This window comes from Syngnathoides biaculeatus, chromosome 17 (assembly GCF_019802595.1).
Source record: "Syngnathoides biaculeatus isolate LvHL_M chromosome 17, ASM1980259v1, whole genome shotgun sequence".
NCBI lineage: Eukaryota > Metazoa > Chordata > Actinopteri > Syngnathiformes > Syngnathidae > Syngnathoides > Syngnathoides biaculeatus.
Window position 1 is genome coordinate 19,246,030 of NC_084656.1, and position 18,109 is coordinate 19,264,138.

General features: G+C 46.4%; 1 long non-coding RNA gene across 6 annotated transcripts in view; it reads left to right on the forward strand.

Annotated features, from left to right (window-relative positions):
- Positions 1-12,782, forward strand: part of LOC133490405 (uncharacterized) — an 89,162-nt gene extending 76,380 nt beyond the window's left edge. For all 6 annotated transcript variants that reach the window (XR_009792203.1, XR_009792200.1, XR_009792198.1 and 3 more), the window contains one exon: positions 10,755-12,782. This is a non-coding gene — a long non-coding RNA (uncharacterized LOC133490405). The remainder of the gene's footprint in view (positions 1-10,754) is intronic.
- Positions 12,783-18,109: the final 5,327 nt, after the last annotated feature.

Sequence of the window (18,109 nt, forward strand, 5' to 3'; positions counted from 1 at the left end):
ACCATGTGCGCTAATGCTTGCACCGCACTAACGCTAGCCCCGTGCTAATGCTAGCACCCCGCTACCATTAAATTCTTTCTGTGCACCGAGGCTTATAACCAAGTGCGCTCTGTCAGCCGGGAATTACGGAAAACATCACATGTATTTGTATCATTTATTATTATTGTTTACTTCAGGGTTGTCTAGCGTTAGCGCGGGGCTAGTGTTAGTGCGGTGCTTGGATTAAACTCTTTCTGTATACCGATGCTTATAACCATGTGCGCTAATGCTTGCACCGCACTAATGCTAGCCCCGTGCTAATGCTAGCACCCCGCTACCATTAAATTCTTTCTGTGCACCGAGGCTTATAACCAAGTGCGCTCTGTCAGCCGGGAATTACGGAAAACATCACGTGTATTTGTATCATTTATTATTATTGTTTACTTCAGGGTTGTCTAGAGTTAGCGCGGGGCTAGTGTTCGTGCGACGCTTGCGTTAAACTCTTTCTGTGTACCGATGCTTATAACCAAGTGCGCTAACGCGAGCACCACACTAACGCTAGCCCCGCGGTAATGCTAGCACCGCGCTAGCTAGCGTTAAACTCTTTCTGCGTACCGAGGCTTATAACCAGGTGCGCTCTGTAGGGAATCACGGTAACCATTCGCCATTCAGAACCGAAACGGGCACCTGGAAATGCTGAGTGACACGTTCGGCGCCGAGTCACGGCAGCAGATTGCAGTTTGACACCCGGCGACCCCCGCCCTCGTCAGCAGGAACCCCACAGGACGCTCGGCGGGAAACGTCTTGGCCGCTTATCGGGATTTCCTTGACGGGCTCGGGTTACGGCAGAGAACACGATCCCCTCGGCCGTGATGAGGTGAAGCCACCTTGTCGGATTCGCTGGAGAGGAGGTTTCAAATTGTCCCTTTTTTTTGGGGCGGGGGGTGTAAAATGATGCGTCTTTTAGCCTGGAGGGAGTTTTCCCGAGCGGGGGAAAATCAGAGCAGAATGTCAAGAGAGGAAAAAACAACAAAAAAGATCAAATACATTCCTGAGCCGTCATTCCAGCGTGTTTACAGTAGCTTTTAAGAAGGTGCGCCCCCCCATCCCCTCCCCCCGAGCATTCATAAATCACCGTTGACTTGGACATCAGCGCCTGACGCGCCAAACACGAGCGAAGCTGTGTCATGTCGCACACACCTGGACAAAGAACCGCCGGTTTGAGATAAAAGGATTGAACTGTTCTTGTTCTTGTCTCTCTTTCATCTGTGAGGAATTTGGAGTTTTTGCACCAGCCTGCCAAAGGATCCCCAAAGTGAGAGGAAATTCCAACATCTTGTGGTTATTAAAATTACAGTATTCCAAATTTACCAATTCATATTTTTTTCTACGGAGCCTATCCTTAGCTATGCAGCCTAAAATCAAAGCGGCTCATCTCATTCCCTTTAAATCCGTGGCAATGACAATCTGGCACGGGGCGGTCTGTTCGGAAGAGTTCAATCCGTACTCCCAGCGATACGTTTGAGAGTGGAGCTTGTCCCTGCTGTGACAGAAGACAATCCATCCATCCATTTTCTTTTGCCGCTTATCCCCACAAGGGTCGCGGGGAGTGCTGGAGCCTATCCCAGCTGCCAAAGGGGGCAGGAGGCGTGGTACGCCCTGAACTGGTTGCCAGCCAATCGCAGGGCACACAGGTACAGGGAGAACATGCAAACTCTACACAGGTGGGTACGGGATTGAACCCGGGACCTCAGAACTGTGAGGCCAATGTTTACCACCGTGCCGCCCAGAAGACAATATGTAACCTTATTAAATATAAAATATGAAATGAGCCGGTGATAAGCGCTGTTCACATCATTACGAATGGAATACGTCTGTCGTCCGCCGCACATCCACGGATCTTGCGTAGTTCCCAGGATCAAATTCACTAAAATCGCCGGGACAGGGTATCAGTTTTGATCGAGATTTTCCACCAAGTTTTCACTCCCCGCGGGCGCACATCAATGGGCGCACCCTCGCTGCGCCGGAACGCCCTGGTTCTTGCAGGTCGAAATGAAACCAAGAAAATTTGCGTATATGAAAATAGAGAACGCAAAGAATGTAATGCGGCCTACCTTGGAGTCAGCCAGTCCTACCGCAAAGGTCTCCAGTTGGTTGTCAACTGGTCTACAGTTTTTTTTGGTTGTCTTGGTTGGTTGTCGAATATTACTGGCGTAACATTACCACCACCTCTTTCAGTGGCATCTGTAAAGCTGTATTTTACAGTACAGTTTAATAACTGCATTTAGTTTATGACACAGATACTTTTGGTGGAATATAGACTATTTTTGTCATTATAGAAATGTAATGTACACGAAAAAACGCCCTACCGTGAATTTGCCTCGCATCTCTGCAGTTGAGTTCATAAAAAAAAAATCCGAGGTACTGTAAGCAATGACAAAATGGCTCCTTGTAAAAATGCGAGTAATGTGCATCTTTGCGTAAATAAAAATAAAATAAAACTAAAAACAGAAGACGTCACAATTCACCGGAATCGTCTGGCGGCTTTATCGAGCTTTGCGCGGAGGGAGAGAGAGAGAGAGAGAGAGGAGAAAAATGGGCGAAAGATAAACTTTAAGTATGAAATCTGCCGCTTCATAACGACGCCCAAACAATTGCTTTGGCGGCCATCTGGCGCGTCGTCGCGCCCGCTTTGCCAAGACGCCAGTTGTTGGACGTCTTCACCCGGAAAGCACCTTTAATGCCGCCAACCGCGCTTCAATCTCGCCGCCGCGCGGGACGCGCTACACAAACAAAAGCCGTATATCATTTAATCGATCGGGGGGGGCTGCACTACTCGCCACTAGAATCTTCATTTTTATTCTTAAAAAGACATTTGGGTCAAATTATGTGAAACTAATAATATCATATAACGTCGGAATAAATACTGTAGTAGTTGTGAATATCAATGAAAGTATGTGTGTGGAAATTGCACGCGAGTTGTAAAAATTACATCAGCTAACTACTACGACATTACATAATATCATGAGGATGTGTGGTATATTTTATTATTGTATATATTAATGTGGACCAAAGTCAGATGTAATAGGCAGCAGCAGCAGTGGATGTAGTAATGCTACATGCGTAATAAACGTGTTATAAACAACCATGTAGTGAAGAAAATAAGTATTTGAACACCCTGCTATATTGCAAGTTCTCCCACTTAGAAATCATGCAGGGGTGTGAAATTTTCATTGTAGGTGCATGTCGACCGTGAGAGAGACAATCTAAAAAGAAAAATCCAGAAATCACAATGTATGATTTTTTTGGAACTATTTATTTGTGTGATACAGCTGCAAATAAGTATTTGAACACCTGAGGAAAAACAATGCTAATATTTGGTACAGTGGATTTTGTTTGCATTTACAGAGGTCAAACGTTTCCTGTACTTGTTCACCGGGTTTGCACACACTGCAGGAGGGATTTTGGCCCAGGTCTGGAGACTGGCTAGGCCACACCAGAACCTTGACATGCTTCTTACGGAGCCACTCCTGGGTTTTTCCTGGCTGTGTGCTTCGGGACATTGTCATGTCGAGAGACCTAGCCACGAGGTTGTTCCCCAAAAATCTGACAATACATGGCCGCCGTCATCCTCTCCTTAATACAGTGCAGTCGTCCTGTCCCATGTGCAGAAAAACAGCCCCAAAGCGTGACGCTACCACCCGTGTGCTTCACAGTAGGGACGGTGTTCTTGTGACGGAACTCATCGTTCGTCTTCCTCCAAACACGGTTAGTGGAATTATGACCAAAAAGTTCCATTTTTGCCTCATCTGACCACAAACCTTTCTCCCGTGACTCCTCTGTATCATCCAAATGGTCATTGGAAACTTTTAAAAACGGACTAACAGGTCTTTGAGGGTCAGAATTCTAGCTGATAGACAGGTGTTCAAATACTTATTTGCAGCTGTATCACACAAATAAATCATTAATTGTGATTTCTGGATTTTTCTTTTTAGATTCTCTCACAATGGACGTGCACAGACCCCTCCACGATTTCTAATTGGGGGAACTTTCAATATAGCCGGGTGTTCAAATACTTATTTTCTTCACTGTAGATGGTTTTATCATACTACCGGTATATTTAAACGCCGCCATTTCCACCTATTATCTCATCCCTGCCGCAATACACTCGCAACGTTTACCCCGCGGCGGCGACGGACGTCTCTTCATTGATCTCATTCCCGTTGCCGCTTTTAAAGCGGCAGTACGTTTTGAGAGCGCCGTTTTAAGGCCGGGGGGAGGGGGGGCGGGGTGCCGCACTCGCTCATAACGAGCGCAGCCCCTGACGGGGACGCGGCCGTATTAAAAAGTTCATAAAAGTTAACAAACTGCGAATCAGTCGGGGTCGAATCTGCGAAAGGAGGACGTTGTTCTTCGGTGAATAATTCTGTAGTGAGTGTGTGAAGCGGCTGGGGTGAGAATCAGCACCTCCAAATCCGAGACCGTGGTCCTCATTCGGAAAAGGGTGGCGTGCCCTCTCCGGGTCGGGGGTGAGATCCTGCCCCAAGTTGGAGGAGTTCAATTATCTTGGGGTCTTGTTCCTGTGGAGCGGGAGACCGACAGACGGATCGATGCAGCGTCTGCAAGTGATGCGGACTTTGTATCGGTCCGTTGCGGTCGATCTACCCTCACCTATAGGGATGAGCTGTGGGTCGTGACCGAAAGAACAAGCGGCCGAAATGAGTTTCCTCCGCAGGGTGTCCGGGATCTCCCTTAGAGATAGGGTGGGAAGCTCGGTCATCAGGGAGGGGCTCAGAGTCTAGCCGCTGCTCCTGCGCATTGAGAGGAGCCAGATGAGGTGGCTGGGGCATCCGATCCGGAAGCCTTGGTGTGGTGTTCCGGACGCCTCCCTGATGAGGTGTTCTGGGCACGTCCCACCGGAAGGAGACCCTGAGGTCGACACAGGACTTGCTGGAGAGACTTTGTCTCTCTCCTGGCCTGGGAACACCTCCGGAAGACCTGGAAGAAGTGGCTTGGGAAAGGGAAGTCTGGGTATCCCTGCTGAAGCTACTTCCCCCCGCGACCCGACCCGGAAAAGCGGTAGATAATGGATGGATGCATGGGAAAAAAAAACAGCACATGATGGTTATAAAACACGTCACGAGGATACTTTGTGTAATTAGTTTGGGTTTCAAACTCGGCGTCCGCTCGACTTGAGCGACCCCAAATGCGTACATAATTTATGATGATGCTAATCCAAAATGAGGCCACAACATTAGGTACACAATTTTATGACGTCCGACACAAAAGCCGTACCACATGACGTACACTGACAAATACTACGAGTACATCAGCTTGGACGACTTTTGAGATGTTAACGCTAAATATAATTCATAATTCAATTCAAAATTATATGACTGATTTTGAACTTTGAACTTTCATTTGATCCCAATCACGGTGATGTACTTTTAACACAAAGTAACCAACAAAAGATCATTCGACTTTTCAACTCTCCACCCATCCATTTTCTTTGACGCTTATCCTCACGAGGGTCACAGAGCGTGCTGGAGCCTTTCCCAGCTGTCAACGGGCAGGAGGCGGGGTACACCCTGAACTGGTTGCCAGCCAATCGCGAGCCACATAGAGACAAACAGTCGCGCTCACAATCACACCTAGGGGCAATTTATCCATCCATTTTCTTTGCTGCTTATCCTCATGAGGATCACGGGAGTGCTGAACCTTATCCCAGCTGTCAACATGCAGGAGGCAGGGTACACCCTGAACTGGTCGCCAGCCAATCGCGGGGCTCATAGAGACAAACAGTCACGCTCACAATCACACCGAGGGGCAATTTATCCATCCATCCATCCATTTTCTTTGCTGCTTATCCTCATGAGGATTACGGGAGTGCTGAACCTTATCCCAGCTGTCAACTGGTCGCCAGCCAATCGCGGGGCACATACAGACAAAGAGTCGCGCTCACAATCACACCTAGGGGCAATTTGGAGTCTGGAATTAATGTTGCATGTTTTGGGGATGTGGGAGGAAACTGGAGTGCCCACCCGGAGAAAACCCACGCAGGCACCGGGAGAAAATGCAAACTCCACACAGGGGGGGTCCGGGATGGAACTGTGAGGCCAACGCTCGACCAGCTGATCCCGCTTTTAAACTACGTTGTCTAAATTTGTCACTCGGTCAGTCGGGTATTTGTATCGTGGTTTTCCACGTGCTGTACACTACAGGTGTCAAACCAGTGGCCCGGGGACCAGATCCGGGCCCCCCCCCCCCTACATCGTTTTACGCGGCCCACAAAAGCAAATCACGTGTTCGTGTTTCTGGTAAGTTCGTGTTGCGATCTCGCCGGCATTTTCTTTTTGTCAACAATCTTCACATTACAACAGTAGAGGCCCCCCCCCCCCCCCCGCCCCGCCCCCCCCCCCACCTCCCTTCCCGCCTCTGCCCTTGACACACTTAAAGCAAGGTGGGATCGCTGACCAATCCCAGAAGACCCCCCCCCCCTCCCAAACACCCCCCCACCGTGCCTCTCCGCGACCCCCTTCAAAAGCTTTCCGCCGGCTTTTCCGACAATTCACTCGCAGTGATTAATGCCTGTTTACTTCGGGGAGGGCAAAACTGGTCCCGCTGCCGGATCCGCGGGGAGCGCTACAGATGACGACGCGTCCCCCCCCCCCCCCCCCACGCCCCCCCGCCCCGCATACCGACCGCGATTAAAAAGATCTTTCGCACGCGAAACAAAGCAGTAAACGTGTTATTACAGATGAAATCGTGAGAGGTCGTCCCTCGTTATTCGCAAGGGGGGAGGAAGCAGAATTGGGGGGGAAAAAAAGTGAAACAACAGCGGATGACGTTACTCATTTTGAAAATTGAAATTAAAAAAAAATATTTCAAAAATAAGATAAAAATATAAAAGTTTCAATTCAAGTGTATTACACACACACACTTGGAATGTAAAAGTTGTATCAAAATTAATGGTTGAAATCAAACAGTACGAAAAGATTTTGAAAAGTTTGAATGATTAAGTCAGTGATTCTCTCGCGTACCACCAGAGGGAGCACGAGTACCACTGTACCACATTTTGAGATTTTTACTGATCATTCCGATCACAAATATGCCACAAAATATGATGCCGAAACAATGTAATATCGTTTCAAACTCGTTGTACAACATCACACTTAAAAATAAGATTCTCTGTAATTTCCACTAACCACCCAGGCTAAATTGAACTTTTCTCTCAGTCGACATGTTATCATTTTAAGATACGTCCTTGGCACCGATTCCAATTCAAACAGGATTTGGCGGCCGCTTTCTAAAAAAACAGCCGCAAATGAAAAGTTTGAATGATTAAGTCAGTGATTCTTTTGCGTACCACCAGAGGGAGCACGAGTACCACTGTACCACATTTTGAGATTTTATCTTTATAGATTATCGAAACCATAAATATACCGCAAAGTATGATGCCAAAACAATGTAATATGGTTTCAAACTCGTTGTACAACGTAACACAAAAATAAGGTTCTCTGTAATTTCCACTAACAACCCAGGCTAAATTTGACTTGTCTCTCTAGTCGACATGTTATCATTTTGACGTTGACGTTGTAACCTTCTGCCCCCTCGTTGATCTTAATCCGATTTTATCATATCGGACCTGAGGCTCACGAAAGATATGAAATATTGTCTTACTATTTCAATACCCTGTGTAGCACCTATTGATAAATCAAGGGCGCTGTCCATGGTGCTGATTCAGCTGCTTATTAATGTATATATTCTGTACACGATAGCTAGATAATGTAAGTGAACATAAGCTAACCCTTTTTTGGGGGGGGGTCAATTTGATGAAGACTGTAATTATAATAAAACAATAATCAATAAATGAATAAATAAATACTTCATTCTTATTTTAATGGGTGATTTGTTTTTATTTTATATTATTTTATCACAAAAACTACAATTATTATAAAATGAGTAAAACAATTCAATCTGTAATTACATTTAAAAAAATCAAACAGGTGAATTAAAAACACATTTTCATCAAGAAAAAAAATTACAGTGACAGGAACTAAACTGTTTTAACTTTCACAAAGTTTAAGTGTCTGACAACCAGACAGATGTTCACATTATGATGAGAGATTAAAAATGATAAAAGAAATCACAAATATCTTAAAAATTAAGGTTATAAAAAGTGAACAAATAAAATATTAAAAGTCCAAATAACAATGATTTTAAAATAAAATAAAACGGCACAATTAAAACAACAACAAACCAAGAAATATAAAATAAAAATAATAAAAATAAAATAAAAACTGAACAAATCAAACATTAATTTTAAAAATACAAATTTAATAAACTTGAATCCAAAATAAAATTAAATCAAGACGTAAGAAAATAATGTAAAATATTGAAACTGAAAAAAAGAAAAAAAATTGCCAAATATAAAATAAAAAGATACAAATGATAAACAATTTGTAATCAAAATATACATGACTACATTAATAATAAAACAACTAAAAATGTGTTTCAAGCACATTAATGCCATAAATGCAATTTCTTATACAAAAAGACACAAAAAGGAATTCTCAATGTTACAGCCTTGTGTTGTAGCCTTTATGAATTTATTGAGAATACATAACAGCCTCTGGAGGATGAATATTTCATGTTTTTTGGCACTGTTAAGCCATCAGTTTGGGGGGGGGGGTTAACCGGTACGCGCGGGGGATTGCGGCCCGACACGTGACATTAGCCCCTTTCACGCGACGACTGCACAACATAAACCTTCATCGCTGTCCCTCCTCGATTGCAAAATTGACGGAAATCGAACTCCACGCGCAAGAGACGGAGATGACAAACATTCGACGTGATGTTTCTTTTTGCGTGTCACGCCGGATACATTTTTTTTTTTTTTTTAGAAGAACTGGCGGCGCTCGCTCGTGTGTGTGTGTGAGTGTGTGACCCGTTTCTGTTTGTCATTCGATGTTTCTGTAATCAAAAAAAAAAAAAAAGAAGAAGAAGAGGGGATTAACGAAGCACTTAAACTAATACTACACAACACGGGTTTATGTAAATCTGTAGCCTAGTAGCAGTGCTGCGCCTGATACCTGCTCTGAGTTTTCTCCAGGAGTCTTTTTTTTTTGGGGGTGGGGGGGGTTATGTATTTATATGTATTTCTTTCGGCTTGTCCCGTTAGAGGTTGATCTTAAAATACGAGAGATGTATGCTGGCGATTTTTAGCGAGCTAGTTTCAGTTGAGGCGGCTGGAAAGTTCTGGGGACCCAGGTTCGATCCCGACACTGCATGTGTGGAGTTTGCATGTGCTCCCCGGGCACTCCGGTTTCCTCCCACGTCCCCAAAAACGAGCAAGATCGATTGGACACTCTAAATTGCCCGTAGGTGTGATTGTGAATGGTTGTTTGTTTGTATGTGATCCGTGATTGGCTGGCGACCAGTTCTGGGTGGACCCGGAGATAGCTGGGATAGGCTCCGGCAATCGAGCGACCCTCGTGTGGATAAGGGATTTGGATAATGGATGGGGCGGCACGGCGGATTAGCTGGTAAGGCGTTGGCCTCGCAGTTCTAAGGACCCCGGTTCGATCCCGGCCCCGGATCTGTGGAGTTCGCATGTTCTCCCCGGGTTTCCTCCGGGCGCTCCGGTTTCCTCCCACACCCCAAAAACATGCAACATTGATTGGACACTCTAAATTGCCCATAGGTGTGATTGTGAGTGCGGCTGCTTGTCCCGATGTGCCCTGCGATTGGCTGGCGACCAGTTCAGGGTGTACCCCGCCTCCTGTCCGTTGACAGCTGGGATAGGCTCTAGCACTCCCTGCTACCCTTGTGAGGATAAGTGGCTATTAAAATGGATGGATGAATAGAGTCATTGACTGCCCGACTTTGGCGTGGGCAGCGTGGGATCGATTCCCACGCTGTGATGGTGCCCATATGTGCCCTGCGACCAGTTCAGGGTGTACCCCGCCTCCTGCCTGGTTGACAGCGGGGATAGGCTCCAGCACTCCCTGCTACCCTTGTGAGGATAACCGGCTAAGAACATGGATGGATGAATAGAGTCATTGACTGCCCGACTTTGGTGCGGGCAGCGTGGGATCGATTTCCCCCTCTGTGATGGTGCCAATATGTGCCCCGCGACCAGTTCAGGGTGTACCCCGTCTCCTGCCTGGTTGACAGCCGGGATAGGCTCCGACACTCCCGCGCCCCTTGTGAGGATAAGCGGCTAAGAAAATGGATGGATGAATAGAGTCACTGACTGCCTGACTTTGGCGTGGGCTCGATTCCCACGCTGTGATGGTGCCCATATGTGTCCCGCGACCAGTTCGGGGTGTAGTCCGCCTTTCGCCAGAGGCTAGCCGGCATAGGCTCCGGCACTCCCGCGCTCCTTGTGAGGATAAGCGGCTTGCAAGATGAATGGATGCATAGTTTTACGGGAGAAAATTTCAAAATGGATGGCTCAGGTATTACACATCTATTACTCATGTAAATGTTCAATGGGCCTGATTAAATAATGGAATGGCACGCACGCAAAAATGTTTCAAATAAAACCGTGACCCACAATAAAGATTTTTTTATTTTTATCTTTTTTAAAAGGCAGGAAACCAGCAACACCATAAATCCACCGCGGGCCAAATGGATGCATATGTCACAATTATATTGCGCAATTTCATCTGGTAAAATAAAGAAACGAACGCACAAAACGACACAAAAAGAAGAAAACATGTTGTGATGAAAAACTGTCATTGGCTATGTGTGTGTGTGTGTGTGTTTTACAGGAAGTCTCAGCCTTGATGGACAGGCAAATCGATATTTATACTTTGGCCGCCTGTTTTTGGTCCCCCCCCCCCCCCCCGCTCCCTCTCTCGTCCCGCAGGCGTAGCGGCGGCGGTAATGGAAGAGGACTGTAAATAAGTGGAAGGTTCTTGACAAATGAATCCATTAACATTTGCCTGTGTCGCCTGGCGAGCAGATTTGCTGTTTTATGGAGCAGTGGGGGGGGGGGTGAAGGAAGAGGGGAAAAAAAAAAAAGAGAGCCAGTAAATCTGAGGGTGCCGTTAAGGGCGAAGCGCCGCCGCCGCCGCGCACGTCTCCCGCGATGCGGCACTTTAGCTCCGTCCCCGAACGGCGTCTTTATCCGCCTAAATGAAGTTTTGATTCCTCGCCGCATACGGCGCCGCAAATCACTTTTAATACGGGAGCGGCGGTGAAGCGTCGCCCGGCGCCGACGCCGAGGTCGCCCACGCGGGCGGCGGGGGGGGGCGGAGCCGGGCTTTTATCCCCGTACCCGGAAATGGAACCGTGATCCTCATACCTGTCAACTTTTCGGAGCGCCAACCTGCGGAAACTACCGAAAAAAAATATATATATATTTGTAGAGAGCAAAAATAAAATACTTATAACAAAGCAAATTATACGTCAAAATAACGGAGGGAAAAAACCCCACAAAATTTTTCAATGATTTTTATTGTAGATTTCCATAATGCTAATATCTGAAGTTAATGTCTAATTCTATTCTATTTTTATTCTAAATTTTATCAGCCAGGCTTCAATACCGCAAATATTTGTAAGAGAGGTTCACCAAAGAGAATCAGTGGCGGGAAAAGAAAAATGTTTTTGAAAGATTCCATATCTACTGAATCTATCAATCTCAATTCCTTATTTTTAATGAATTCAATTATATTATCGTCAGCTGTTATAAAAACATGACAAGCTAGAATGCTAGCAAGAGCGCTACAATAATCCCGTGTATTTGTAATGAGGCCCTGGCGGCTCACTAGCGAGCACGCACACTACATTAGCCACGAGCTAAGTCCAATTAATTTGAGCCGCATATGATCAAAGTCAAGATAAAAAAAAAAAAATGAAGTAATACCCCCCGTATTGCTCCTATCGCGATACGTCAGCGTCGCCAATAGCGTATCGCTAACGATTTGATCGATTGTGGCAGGTAGCCGAGAGCCGGGCGGCAGCTCCTGGGCCGCAGCCCACGAAAATCTTTACGTTTGGGATTCCCCAGCTTTGGGTTTTCCCCACGATAGATTCGACTAGCAAACGGAAATTTTCAGAATCCGTATGATTTGTGATATACGCGCGTACACGTACGATTCGCCGCAAAATCCGTGTGAACTACGGCTAAACCGTACCGGTATGGATTCGACTCGACTCATTTGACTCTAAACTAAACGCAAATCCTTAAAGCGACGTAATTGATAGCTATGATTCATTTCTTGTTGCGTTATCGCGCTCTGGTGCTTATCTGTGATATTATAATCATGTAAAGTGTGTGTGCGCACACGTAACTGTTCCATCACCAGAACCGCATTACGCGGCCCGCGCATTAGCGTCTTCCATTTTTGTTAGTTTGTTTACGGGCCGGCCCGACTGTCTGCCTCCTCGTCTAATTGAGCGATCGCCCGACGGGCGAAGAGTCGGGGCCGAGTGGCCAAATGCATTATGGGACGTCTGGTCTGGCTGTTAAGAACCAGTGTTTCGTCGGAGCGGGGAATTTCACCCGCGCCCGCGTGCGGACGATTCATATTTGCCTCAATCGTGATTTCACAGGGCGGAAAAGGCGGGTCGTTTGTCCGCTTCGCAGCTCATCTCGCAAACACAATGAATAAATACATATTTAAGGTTGTCGCCCGAAACTCTGACTTCTTCCCTTACGTGAATGTGATTTTCATTAAAGATTTGAAATTGTCCAGAGGTGCGAGTGCGAATGTTTCTTTGCATTTCTCGTGCATTTTATACTCATTTTTCTGAAGGATGGACTTCCGTCCTGAAACTGGCCATGTCCGTACTGAATATATGGCGCCGGTGTCAAACTCGAGGCCCGGGGGGTCCAGATCTGGCCCGCCACGTGATTTTATGCGGCCCGCGAAGCCAAGTCCAGCGGTGCGAGTGCGGATGTTTCTTTCATATCGTGGATTTTATTCTCGTTTTTTTTTTCGAAGGATGGACTTCCATCCTGAAACTGTCAATTTTGTGACTGAATGTATGGCGCCGGTGTTAAACTCGAGGCCCGGGGGGCCAGATGTGGCCCACCACGTGATTTTATGCGGCCCGCAAAGCCAAGTCCAGAGGTGCGAGCGCGGATGTTTCTTTCATATCGTGCATTTTATTCTCATTTTTTTCTGAAGGATGGACTCCCGTCCTGAAACTGGCCATGTCGGTACTGAATATATGGCACTGGTATTGAACTCGAGGACCGGGGGGCCAGATCTGTCCCGCCACGTGATTTTATGCGCCCCACGAAGCCAAGTCCAGAGGTGCGAACGCGAATGTTTCTTTGTATTCCTCGTACATATCGTGCATTTTATTTCCCGTGTGACACCCGCATTCTTTTTTGTATTCTCGGGTGTCACGCTCTGGGTATGCGGGATCTGGAACACCGACACTCCTGTGAAAGAGTTCAAGATTTCACACCGCTGGTTTCAGAAAATTATGTACAAAGCCAATTTTGACACTACAATCTTTCCTCGTTTGTTGATGATCATTTTATAGCGAAATAAACTCCCTAAAACCACAGTCCGGTTTTTATCCGCCAACCCCAACCCTGCCGCCCACGCGCAGGACTTCGGGATTCCGGCGTGAAATTTTCAAACCCGTCTCTCGCCGCCGTTTCATAGCGCGCCCGCTAAGAGGTCGTGGTCATTTTTACACATTTCCGCAAGGTCGGGATGCAGGGATCCGATAACGCAAAGTGGTCTGAGTAAGGCTGGTAAATGCAGTCGGAATTATGTCTAATAGTTTTAGTGATCACGCCCCCCCCCCCCCCCGCCACCCCCGCTGTCTGGAGTAAAGTGGTGGATATTCTAATATTTTACGTTAAATGACTCCATTAGGAGGAAGGAAATTGGTTAGCCCTAGAAGACCTTGAAATGTTGTGATGATGCATCACGGCCCTCTTCATTAGGGACACCGGCCGAAAACACGTTGGTGCAGCTGTAGCGCGTTGGCCTCGCAGTGCTGAGGACCGCGGTTCAAATCCCACGGTCCAAAGTTTGCATGTTCGCGGGTTTTCTCCGGGCACTCCCGGTTTGCTCCCGCATCCCCAAAAACATGCATCAACCGGAGACTCTAAAGTGTTACCTTGACAGCTGGCATAGGCTCCGGCACTCCCGCGACCCTCGTGAGGATAAGCGGCAAAGAAAATGGATGGATGCAGAATATAAACATCTCAACTCATCTCGGCTACTTGCAGAGGAAAAAGAATGCGTGGCTGTGAGGTGGCTGCTGTTATATTGAATATCTAAATGTGTTGCTGCAGCCTTTGTGTTCAAATATCAGTCAGTGTCTGTAGGATTCCCCCATTGACTCACGTGAGGATAAGCGGCTTAGAAAATGGATGGATGTACAATATAAACATTTCAACTCATCTGGGCTCCTTGCAGAGGAAAAAGAATGCATGGCTGTGAGCGGCTACTGTTATATCGAATATCTACATGTGTTGCTGTAGCCTTTGTGTTCAAATTTCAGTTAGCGTCTGTAGGTTTCCCCCATTGACTTACGTGAGGATAAGCGGCTTAGAAAATGGACGGATGGATAGCCGACACTGAGTTTGGTAAATCCTTCAACTTTCCGATTTGGACGCGAAACGGAACGAGCTACACACACACAATCCGGCCGAATTTTGATCACATTTTTCCACCCTCCTGCCCGTCGATTGGCGGGATAGGCTCCGGCACACCCTCGTGGGGATAAGCGTCTTGGAAAACGGAGGGACGGATTCATCGCGCCGTCTCGGTTTAAAGCCGTTCTCTGTTTATTCTGCAATGATGTGCTTTTAAAAAGTCATTTCAACTTCCTTTTCCGGGGCTCTTTGTGATTGAAGTGCGCACACAAACACACACACACACACACACACAAACATATATGTACCTGCACAAACACACAAACACGACGCCTACGTGAGTCATAAAGCGTGCAAATAAACTTCAGGGGCTCTTCTGTTGCCGTTGCACTTAAATGGGGAAGACATTTTGCCTGAAGTGGGTGATCTTTTCCACCGAGTTTGGACCCCCCCCCCCACGCTCTCCAGGTCCAGGTCGTCATGCATTATAGTGTCGGGTTTCCTTTGAGACCGAAACATCCATCAACCGGGGGGGGGGGGGGGGGGAGGCTACCGAAGACATTGCTCTTGACAGACGTGGACTTGTAATGGGGTGGGGGGGGGGGTCGCCAACCCAGGTGGCATTCGTGCTTTTGACCATTTGTGTAATATTGCGCATTTTAACACCGACTGTCGATGCCGTATTGCTGCAGGGCTCCCGCGGCCGGAGCGGGGGGGCGTTCGGCGCGCCCTTTTCGGCTCGGTATCGACGACGAGGCGTCAATATTGAATACGGTTCAGGTCCAAGCAGTACCTTTTTTTCAATTTTTTTTTTTTTTTAAATTGTTCACAGTCTACATCTTGTGCGTTCAAGATTTAAAAACAAAAATGTTTCAACACCCATGCAGGGAAGTATGCGGGTCTTTCAACATTCTCACTTTTCTGGGAAAAAGGCTTCAATACCCGGACATCCATCCATCCATCCATCCATCCATCCATCCATCCATCTATCTATCCATCTATCCATCTATCTATCTATCTATCTATCTATCTATCTATCTATCTATCTATCTATCTATCTATCTATCTATCTATCTATCTATCTATCTATCTATCTATCTATCTATCTATCTATCTATCTGTCTGTCTGTCTGTCTGTCTGTCTATTCTATTCATGGTTAACCCCTAAGTACAAAACTAACTACGTTCGGAAATAATTTTAATGTCATTCCAAACTCATCTTACATTACATTATTAATATTGCTTCCACATAGCTTGATTTTTGAAAAAAAAATGGACTGGATAGTCAGTCATATTTTGCCTTCCCAAACCTTAAAAAATACAGAAATTGTCAAGCAATTTCAAGCAGAAAAAAAAAATCTGCTATCTTCCATCCATCCATTCATTTTCTTAGCCGCTTATCCTCACGAGAGTCGCGGGGATTGCCAGGGCCTATCCCAGCTGTCAACGGGCAGGAGGCGGGGTACACCCTGAACTGGTCGCCAGCCAATCGCAGGGCACACTGAGACAAACGGCCACACCCACAATCACACCGTTTTTTGGATGTGGGAGGAAACCGGAGTGCCCACCCGGAGAAAACCCACGCAGGCACGGGGGCGAACATGCAAACTCCACACAGGCGAGTCCGGGATTTAACCCGGGTCCTCAGAACTGTGAGGCCAATGCTTTACCAGCTGCCACACCGTGCCACCCTAAACTCATCTTACATTACATTATTAATTATTAGCTTGATTCTGGTCATATTTTGCCTTCTTAAACGGTAAAAATACAGAAATTGTCAAGCAATAACCACACTTGCATCGTCTTCTCTCTTGAGATTTTTAATACCCACTCGGGAGAGCAAAAAAATACACATATGAGAATGACTCTCAGTGACAACCCAGGCTGAATTTAGCTCCTCACTGACAGCAATTTCCTATCAGCCAGGGCTTCGACAACATCTCGTGGCATCTTATAATGAAAGAAAGAGCCTGCAGGTAAGGTTTATTGGCTAAAAGGTCAAAAATGTATTTCAACAGAGCGCCATCTGCTGGTCGCGGCGTGACACCGCTTGCCGAAAACTGCAAAAACGCGTTCAAGGCAGCTGGCGGCAAAAAAAAACCGGCGCATTATTTAACCTTGAGCGGGATGGGCTACGAGCGACAGCAGCTGAAGCCGTCGCTTATTTCTTTCCTCTCCGGTCAGCAAAAAACAAAAAAAAAATGAGGTCATATGAGGATTGCGGATCGGAAAAATAAAGCCCGATTGGAGAATTCCCGCTCCGTGACACACCGCCGGCAGGGTTAAGTGGGATATAAGCGTCCGGAGATAGTGTTTCACACGCGCGTCGGTTCGGGATTGCTTAAGGACGACCCCGACCTCGCCCCCTTCCCTCGGCTTTTCATACCGAGACGATACGGGACGCGACGACAGCGGCGGATTCGCGCCGGGCCGGCCAATTTCCGCGCTCTTCGCGCCACCTCGCGCGCGCAAAAGCGCGCCTACCTCATTGCCGCCTTTGAATGCGAGTGTCCAAAACGCAAAATGATCCCCGCTCATCCCGGCGAAGGCCAGACAGGAGTCATTTCCCGCATCCTCCCGACACGAAAGGCAGAAGCTGAAACGCGATGACGGAGGGCTGCGGGAATTGGATTCGTATCGCATTTGAGTCGCCGGAAGATAGCGTCGAGCTCGTGTTCCGCGTTAATCGCCGGGAGGCGGGTGTTGCGTCCGTCGTACGTGGAGAAGACGGCTTTTAATTGGAACCGCGGGAGCGAATTTCTTCCGTGCTACGAGATTGACACGAACCGGACACTACGGAAGCCTAAAAGACAAAAAAAAAAAAAGAACTAAACTGAACTAAACTAAAAAAAAAAAAAGACCAAAAAAATGCTTCTAATATATATAACATTGGAACACGATTAGCAATTTTGATTCGCTTTTGCGGGCCGCGTAAAATGATGTGGCCCCTAAACCACCAGTTTGAAACCTGTGACCTAATGGGAAAACCAACAGACACGAACTGATTTTTGAACACAAAGGCTGCAGCAACACATTTAGATATTCGATATAACAGGAGCCACCTCACAGCCATATATTCTTTTTCCTCTGCAAGGACCTGAGATGAGTTGAAACGTTTATATTGTACATGTATATATATATACATTTGCTGCTTATCCTCACAAGGGTTACAGGGAGTGCTGGAGCCAATCCCTGCTGTCTATATGTATATACATTTACATAAAATATTTGGCATATTGGTAGCGACACAATGGCCATACAATTTATGCAAATTATTTTAAATTAATTAAATTGTATTAATTGATATAATTACTCAATGGTTTTTGACAAAGTACATCATTCAATGGATCAAGGATTTGATTTACAAATTAAATTCATATCTCAAAGCTCTGTAAAAAAATAAAAAACACACACGACTGCAGTGGAACTAACTTTGCCGCGTGACTGTCGTATTCGTGTATTTGTGATGTAAATCCATAACGATCGGCCCCCAAACACTCGTTGAACTGAAAAATGAAATCACGATGCGCAAACTGTTTAATTCTATACACTCTAGTG